General features: G+C 34.0%; 1 long non-coding RNA gene across 1 annotated transcript; it reads right to left on the bottom strand.

The window, feature by feature from the left end:
* Positions 1–2,760: 2,760 nt before the first annotated feature.
* Positions 2,761–3,481, bottom strand: LOC107875001. Its single transcript, XR_001675684.2, has 2 exons — positions 3,127–3,481; positions 2,761–3,010 (listed from the first exon to the last, which is right to left on the bottom strand). It is a non-coding gene; the product is annotated as an uncharacterized LOC107875001 (long non-coding RNA).
* Between the last annotated feature and the right edge of the window lie 4,994 nt (positions 3,482–8,475).

Below are 8,475 nucleotides of genomic sequence, written 5' to 3'. Positions count from 1 at the left end.
AATCTAGAAATAGGAGATGCAATAGAAGAAAATCCCTCAATAAACCGTCTGTAATAGCTATACAAACCCAAGAAACTCCTAATATCTGATGGAGAGATAGGGTGAGGCCAGTTTCTTACCGCTTTGGTCTTCTAAGGATCTACTCTAATGCCATCACCAAAAATAATATGGCTAAGGAATACAACCAATTTTATCCAAAATTCTTACTTAATTCACTTGGTAAACAACTAATGATCTGTGAGAGTTTGAAGAATAATTCTGAGATAGTCTAAATGATCACACTCTGTGCGAGAATAGACCAGAATATCATCTACGAAGACTATGAAGAACATGTCCAAGTGCTACTTGAACACCCGGGCTTATCAAGTCCATGAAAGCTACAGCGGCATTGGTAATACCAAAGGATATAACTAGAAATTCAAGTGATCATACTGAGTATGGAAAGCTATCTTCGGGACACCACATTCCCTAACTTTGAGTTGATGATAGCCTGATCTGTGGTCTATCATGGAGAAATAACTGGCACCCTGAAGTTGGTCAAACAAGTCATCTATCCTGGGAAGAGGCTACTTTTTCTGGACTGTAAATTTGTTGAGCTGATGAAAATCGATACACATCCTGAGAAAACCATCTTTCTTGCGCACGAATAAGACTGGTGCACCCCTTGGTTATACACTGGGCTTGATGAATCCTTTATCTAATACATCCTTCAACTGATCTTTTAGTTCTTTGTGTTCTGCTGGTGCCATTCTGTATGGTGGAATAGAAATAGGCTGAGTATCTTGGAGAAGGTCTATGTCGAAGTCTATTTCCCTTTTGGGAGAAATGCCTAGAAGATCTTCAAGAAACATGTCTGAATATTCATTAACCATAGGGACTGATTCAAAACTAGGAGATTCAAAACTGGAATCTTTAATATGCACTTGATGATACACGCACCCATTAGAAATCATTTTTCTTCCTCGAAGGTAGGAAACAAGATGACCCCTGAAAGATGAAGTACTACCCTTCCATTCTAGGATGGGCTCATTCCAGAACTGAAACTAAAGTATCCTGTTTTTGTAGTCGACTGTGGTATAGCAGGAATGAAGACAATCTATGCCTAGAATGATATCAAAATCAGTCATCTCTAACTCGACTAAATCTATTAACGTGGATTTCTGAAATATCATAACCAGATAGTTCCTATATACCCACCAAGCTATGATGATTTTACCCACTAGGGTAAAAACTGAAAAGAGCTCTGATAAAATTTTAGGACTAATTTTAAAATTGCCTATTGTGTAAGGGGTAACAAAAGACAAGGATGCACCTAGGTCTAGCAAAGCATAAACATTAACATGGACAATCTATAACGTACCAGTAATGACATCAGGAGAATTCTCCTTATCCTGTTGAGTCTGGAGAGAATAGAGTCTATTTGGACGTTGCCCACTAGTAGCATTGGAAGTGGCACCCTGATGGTTTGGACAACTCGACTAAGCTATTGACGATTTTACTAACCCTGATAACTAGATTGAGGACAATCTCTGACTCTGTGGCCTGGCTTGCCACCACCGAAATAAACATCACTACCGGCTCTGTAAATACCCTAGTGGTTCTTACCACAAGTTTGTCATTGAGGACTAGTTCAGGCAATGCGGACACTACCCTGAGATTTAGATCCTGGTGCTCTATCTTTGTTTCCGTCTTTGTATTTTGGCACTGGTGCTCTATCGTATCATTATTACTAGTTCACTCCATCAACTTTAAGTATGAACTTTGTATTTAGGTCTTGGATAGAGTGTATCTTTATCTTTTGTTATCAGTTCATTTCTAAAGATTAAGTTCTAACCAACCTCTTCATCCTAAAGTCCTATTTGACAAGATAGCTCATATTTTATTACTCTCGATTTTATTATTAAGTACATTTACTCTTATTTTGTTTATTTTTCTATTTTTATTTAAAGTTTGTCTCGAATTTGAACATTGACACAATTAAAAATATACAATATGATAAATATACTCAATATCCAGAAAGATTCCATACTTCTTTCTTCTAATCCAATAAAAATAAATTTTTGCATTGTAATATTTATTCTAATCTTACTTACACACCCTCTCAATAGTTTCCTTCAACACGCACCACTCTTGGAAGTGAGAGAGTCAATTTAGATACACATCGGCAAAAGATTCATGGATTAGAAAAAAGGTTGTATGAGAATCTACATTACAAATGTATCATAACTTGAGGTATGAGAAACTGTGTCTAGATCCAATGACTAATTTATCTCTATGATACAAAGTCCCAAAGTTCAACATGTTTGATGAACATGAAAATCTAATCGAAGATGTAAAGGACAATAGATTAGTTGGAATAGGACATAATGAGGCTCTTCTAATGAGATTAATTATTCAAAGTTTGTAAAGGATGGAACTCACTTGATTCGCCAAACAAGACCTTGATAAATGGAATACATGGGAAGACATGGATCAAGATTTTATAGGGAAATATAAATTTAACATCAAGGTTGATCGAACAATGTAGGTTTTTCTTGAGGTGAAGAGAATGACTCATGAATATTTTGATTAATATGAAATACAATGTTGATTGGAAGCTTCTAAGATACCTCCTTCTATAAATGAAGAAGAGATAATCCAAACTTTCATCAAGTCGCTAGATAGAATATACTATCGATAATTGTACTTCTTAATATTTTATAGTTTTGAGATTCTGATTTAAATCGAAAATAAGTTAGAATAAATACTTGGACTCAAAGATTTCAATCAAAAAAAATTTAGAATATCATATTCAGAATAGAATAATTATTGATGTTTCTACAATGGCAAGCACTTTTCAAGCACCAAAGATTCCACATGAACAAAGAAAAGAGGATTTATCACCCTCCATTTCTCATCCACAATGCTATCAGAATAATGAAGAAGTCCATGTTGTGTTTGATTCTCATAATGAGCATCCCGAACCTTATGATTCCCAAGATTCTCAATGTGAGGCTTATCAGATTCAACCCTAATATTTCCAATAAAGTTTTGAAAATGAGGTTACTAATACACAATAAAAATTGCAACATTTTTATACCCAGTACAAGGTGATTTTCATCAACCAAAAAGAATGAGGCCTTATACCTTTACTCCTTTGATCGAGCCATTGGAGAGCATATTTGAAAGACTGAGTTCCTAAGGTATTGTACAATTGAGAAGGGGTTGGATCCCTAAGTATTCACCCTTTAACTTTGATCCATCAAAAAATTATGCTTATCACTCAAATATTTAAGGTAATGATATTGAGGAATGTTCATATGAAGATGCAAGATCAAAATCTAATTAAAAAGAGAGAGATAAAATTGCAGGAAGGTCCAATAAGAAACATCAATGATTCTATCACTATAGGTAAAATATTTATTCAAGGTGATCTAGAAAAATATTTTTAAGAAATTCAAAAAATAAGCACAAAGAAAATCACATGAACTAATAAGGACAAACAATCATCGTCACCAGTATAATGTCATCATTCCCTATTTATCTGCCTTATGGATAGTAACATTTTTTGATTTTTTCTAACTTTGTTTATACTAATGAACTAAGTTGAACCTAATTTCCATTTTGATATGTGGGCATATCCTTATTCAACCCATTCTCAATCTAATTAAAATTTTATTTCCCCTCTATATCCAATTTAAACATGTTGTTTACATTCATACACCTCTAAAAGTTCAAACTAATAGGTCCAACTCTTGAGCATATAAAGGTAAATTCAAATTGAGATCACAATGTTCAAACGTAGGACAACCATTTTTTATGAACTTATAATTTTCTTTGAGTGAAGTAGGAATATTAGACTCTATAATTGAAAATTCGGGAAGAATTTTTTACAACAATCTCAAAAATTTGATAGGAAGTAGTATATCAATTCATAAGAAAGGGAAAAAGGTATTTTAATCCTAAGCTGAGGTAGAAATTTTTGAGGATTCCTCAAATTTCACCATGCTAGAGTACAAGTGTCTATCCATTCATGAAATAAAAATAACGATAAGGAGTCAAGCCAAGCAAAGGTATGAATCAACATACTTTTTGACTTATAATTTTTCATTGAGGGCAGCAATAGGTTCAAATGCAGCAACAATCTTGCAACAATATCAAAGAAGCCCAAACTACATTTATGATACGAAAAAAAAACTAATATCTCTATCTTCTTATCTTTAATGACATCAAAACTGACAATACATTACATTAATAATTCTTTATAAAACATGTCATTGGGTTGCTCATTGATCCTTTAAATAAACATGAGTTAATTCTTGGACCTTAAAATAACCATGGGTTCCTTATCGAATCCTAAAATAGGCATGGATACATCACCAAATCATAAAACAACATTGGGTTCCTTGTTAGGCCTTAAAATTACATTGGGTTCCTCATCGGACCCTAAAATGGAAATAGGTTACTTGCCGAACCTTAAATGACAAATGAGTTTATCTCCATACATTAAAATGAAATGCTATTGAGTTTTTGACAAACAATAGGCAATTAAACAATTCTCTATTCTGCCTTTGAAATATAATTCTTTAACCCTATATTTTGTGCTATGACCTAAATCATGTGCATGCACTCCATCTTTTATAATAATCATACTTTAATCTTGTCAACTTGTGCTATGCTTACTCAAATTCATCAATTTTTCTTCAGGATCCAATTCATCTCTAAATCTACAACTACAGACATCCTGATTCTCACAAACTCAAGATTTTTGGGGGACTTAAAGTCAATGTTTCAGCCGCACTATTTTAATAACCACCCTCTTATTTCTTCAATTTCAGAAACCATTTTCTCGGTAAGACAAAATTGGCTACTGTATCAATATTCATTACTTGATGATTCTTTTATAATTTTTGAGCCTCAAAGAAAAAAATATTGACACCTAATTTTGACTATTAATATTTCCTCATGTGTTATTTGGTATCCAACAAGTACTGACCACAATCAAGATTTTGAATTATGTAATTTTTTTACCATTTTATTTTGTATTTTTATGTAGTATTTATTAATTTAAATATAATATTTTCTATAATTTTATAAAGATTTATGAAATTATTTCTATAAATAAGCATACTAATAATTTACGAGCACCTAGCCTATTATTATATAAATATTAATGTTATATAAATTATATTATTATTATAGCATTTTTAAAGTTAGTATTCATAATTTATAGATGCCTAATTTATTTCAAATTATTATTATCATCAATTTTAGATAAAATATTATGTGAGAATATGATTTTTGTGACTGTGATGATCTGATTTATGAGTCATGATGGCACCTGCTCTTCTTGCGAGTAGGTAAGCTAAACTATAACTCGGAGTTAAACATAATAGGTTAATTTTGTTGAAGTGCCCCAAAAAGGCCTAATAGGTAATCTAACATAATAAATAAACAGGACAGTGAAACTGATTTAAAGGTAGTCACTAAAAAATACCATCCCATGATCTGGTAGAGCAAGTACAAGAACATCTAGTATATTAATACAACCCAAGAATCTAGAATAGTAAATACATCTGTTTCAAAACTAAAGATTGAATATCAAAACATAGAAGGGAATGGGCGACTCAGAGTCCAAGCGCTCACCCTATCTCTGAATATCAACACCGTTCGAACACGAGTCAATGACTACAACTAGTACCCAAATCTTTACTTAAAAGGTACAAAAATATAGTATGAGTACAAAATTAATGGGTAATCAGTAGGCATCATCAATCGACTGAGCTAAACTATAATATAAGTATGATGAAATGCAACATGACATAACTAAGTCACGGTATAGAAATGTACCTGAATAAACTCTTACATCGATGTGCATAATTAAGAAGATAAACTAGAATAATGATAAAATGCATCAACATATGCAATAATAATTACAAAATTATCTCCCACATGCTAATTAGTGCAGAAAAGTAAATAACTAATCACAAGCCCCCATAAACCTGGAAGGTACAAAAAAGATAGCATAATACACCATCGTTATTTATCAAGTCTTATAATTACAATTGGAATTCATCCAAGTCATGCCTTACGAAAGACATCAATTTACCATAATCATGATTCATAAATTTATCAACACTCATAAGCTAAGCATCATGTAACACTAGTCCTTATGTATCAATAAATGAATCTTTAACAACTAAACATCACTTACCAACTAGTCAATATTTATCAACTAACCAATATTTATTAACTAATCAATATTTATCAACTAATCAATATTTATTAACTAATCAGTATTTCTTTAGAATCTAGTCATATCTAGCCATATTAGAACGATTTTATCATTTTCAACATAGCTAGATTATCAATCTCATACCCTGACATCATTATATCATAGTAAGTATATCATTATAGTATAATATGTATAGCCAAACTCAAACCAGTATGAATATTTAATAGTATCATCATAAATATCATGATAATCATCTTTTGATCTTCTCAGGCATGTATATATCATCATAATCATCCTTTAACCTTGCAGGGTATATATCGTTATAACCATCCTCCAACCTTGCTGGGTATATATCATCATAATCATCCTCTAGACTTGCCAGGTATATCATCCTAATAATTCTTTATCCTAGCTGGGTATATATCATCGTAATAATCCCCTGGTCTTTTTGGGTATATATCATAATAATAATCTTTTAATCTTGCTATGTATATATCATCATAGTCATCCTCGGTCTTATAGATTATATAGCATCAATATCATATCCATCCTGTTGATTTTTATTATGTTTAAAGAGTCAATATCATCATCAATATAGCCCATAGCATAATCATTAGAATATTTAATATCAAAACCATTAACATAATATAATCCACCAACTTCTTATTCTGGGGTCATAGCATAATGAATAACCATAAATAAAATCATAGGCTCTAGCATAATCACTAGCATGATTGAAAAATAGTAAATAAGCATGATCTTAATCATAATCTATAATTAATTTACCAATATAGTCAATTACATGGTCAATAATATAATTAATATGCATTATCAATGCACAAGAAATGACTTATCAATAGTCTAATCAATGACTTATCATTAGCATAAAAGATAACTTATAAATAGTTAATCCATGGCATAATCTATAGCTTATATATAGCATAGTCAATAACATAATTTATGGCTTAGACACTATTATAGTTAAAGGCTCATTCAGTAGTATATTCGGTAGCCCAATCAATAGACAAAATCATAGCATATTCAATATCTCATCATAAGCTTAACTAATAATCCATATAAATATATTTAGGGGAGAGGTTGGTGGGAATGAGGGTGTGGGAGTGTAGGGGGGACGTGGATAGTATGTGGGACATGGCGGCAAGGTGCATCAGGGAGAATGAAAATGAGGTGTTGGGTGTTTCTAGGGGCCGGGCCGGGCACCATCGGGGGTATTGGTGGTGGAATGAAGAGGTGGAGAAGAAAGTGGGGACCAAGAAAGGGGCGTATGCTAAGTTGGTGGAAAGTAAGGACGAAGAGGAGAAGCGGGTAAACAAGAAAGAGTACAAACGAGCGAGGAAGGAGGCGAAGTCAGCAGTCACGGCAGCTAAGACGGCCACTTTTGAGAGCTTGTATGCAGGGTTACAAGAGAAAGAAGGGGAGAAAAAGTTGTTTAGACTGCCTAAGGCTAGGGAGAGGAAGGGTCGTGACCTCGATCAGGTGAGGTGCATTAAGGGGGAGAAGGGTAGAATGTTGGTGGAGGACGGCCACATCAAGAAGAGATGGCAGTCGTATTTTCATAGGCTCTTGAATGACGAAGGGGATAGAGCTATTGTGTTAGGGGAACTGGAGCACCCAGAGGAGTGTCGGGATTTTAGCTATTGGAGACGTTTTAAGGTAGAAGAGGTTAGACAGGCTGTCCGCAGGATGCAAAGACGGATGAGATACCGGTGGAATTTTGGAAGTTCGTTGGAGAGGCTGGTGTAAGGTGGTTGACTGGATTGTTTAATGAAATCTTCAGGACGACAAAGATTCCTGAGGCGTGGAGGTAGAGTACCATGGTCCCTCTCTATAAGAATAAGGGGGACATTCAGAGTTGCAATAACTATAGGGGGATTAAGTTATTGAGTCACTCTATGAAGATCTGGGAGAGAGTAGTCGAGGTGAGGCTGAGACAGATAGTGTCTATTTTGGAAAACCAGTTCGGATTTATGCTCGGCCGCTCGACGACGGAGGTAATCCACCTGGTGCGGAGGCTGGTGGAGCAGTATAGGGAGAGGAAGAAGGATCTACACATGGTGTTTATCAACTTGGAGAAGGCATACAACAAAGTCCCCAGGGAGGTTCTTTGGAGATGTTTGGAGGTGAGTGGAGTACCGCTGGCATATACCAGAGTAATTAAGGATATGTATGATGGAGCAAAAACCCAGGTGAGGGAGGGGACTCAAAGCATTTCACTGTCCTGACAGGATTACATCAGGGAT

The sequence above is a fragment of the Capsicum annuum genome, chromosome 6 (assembly GCF_002878395.1).
Source record: "Capsicum annuum cultivar UCD-10X-F1 chromosome 6, UCD10Xv1.1, whole genome shotgun sequence".
In the NCBI taxonomy this organism is placed as follows: Eukaryota; Viridiplantae; Streptophyta; class Magnoliopsida; order Solanales; family Solanaceae; genus Capsicum; species Capsicum annuum.
Note: the sequence above shows the minus strand (reverse complement) of the source record. Positions and strands in the feature narration are given on the sequence as shown.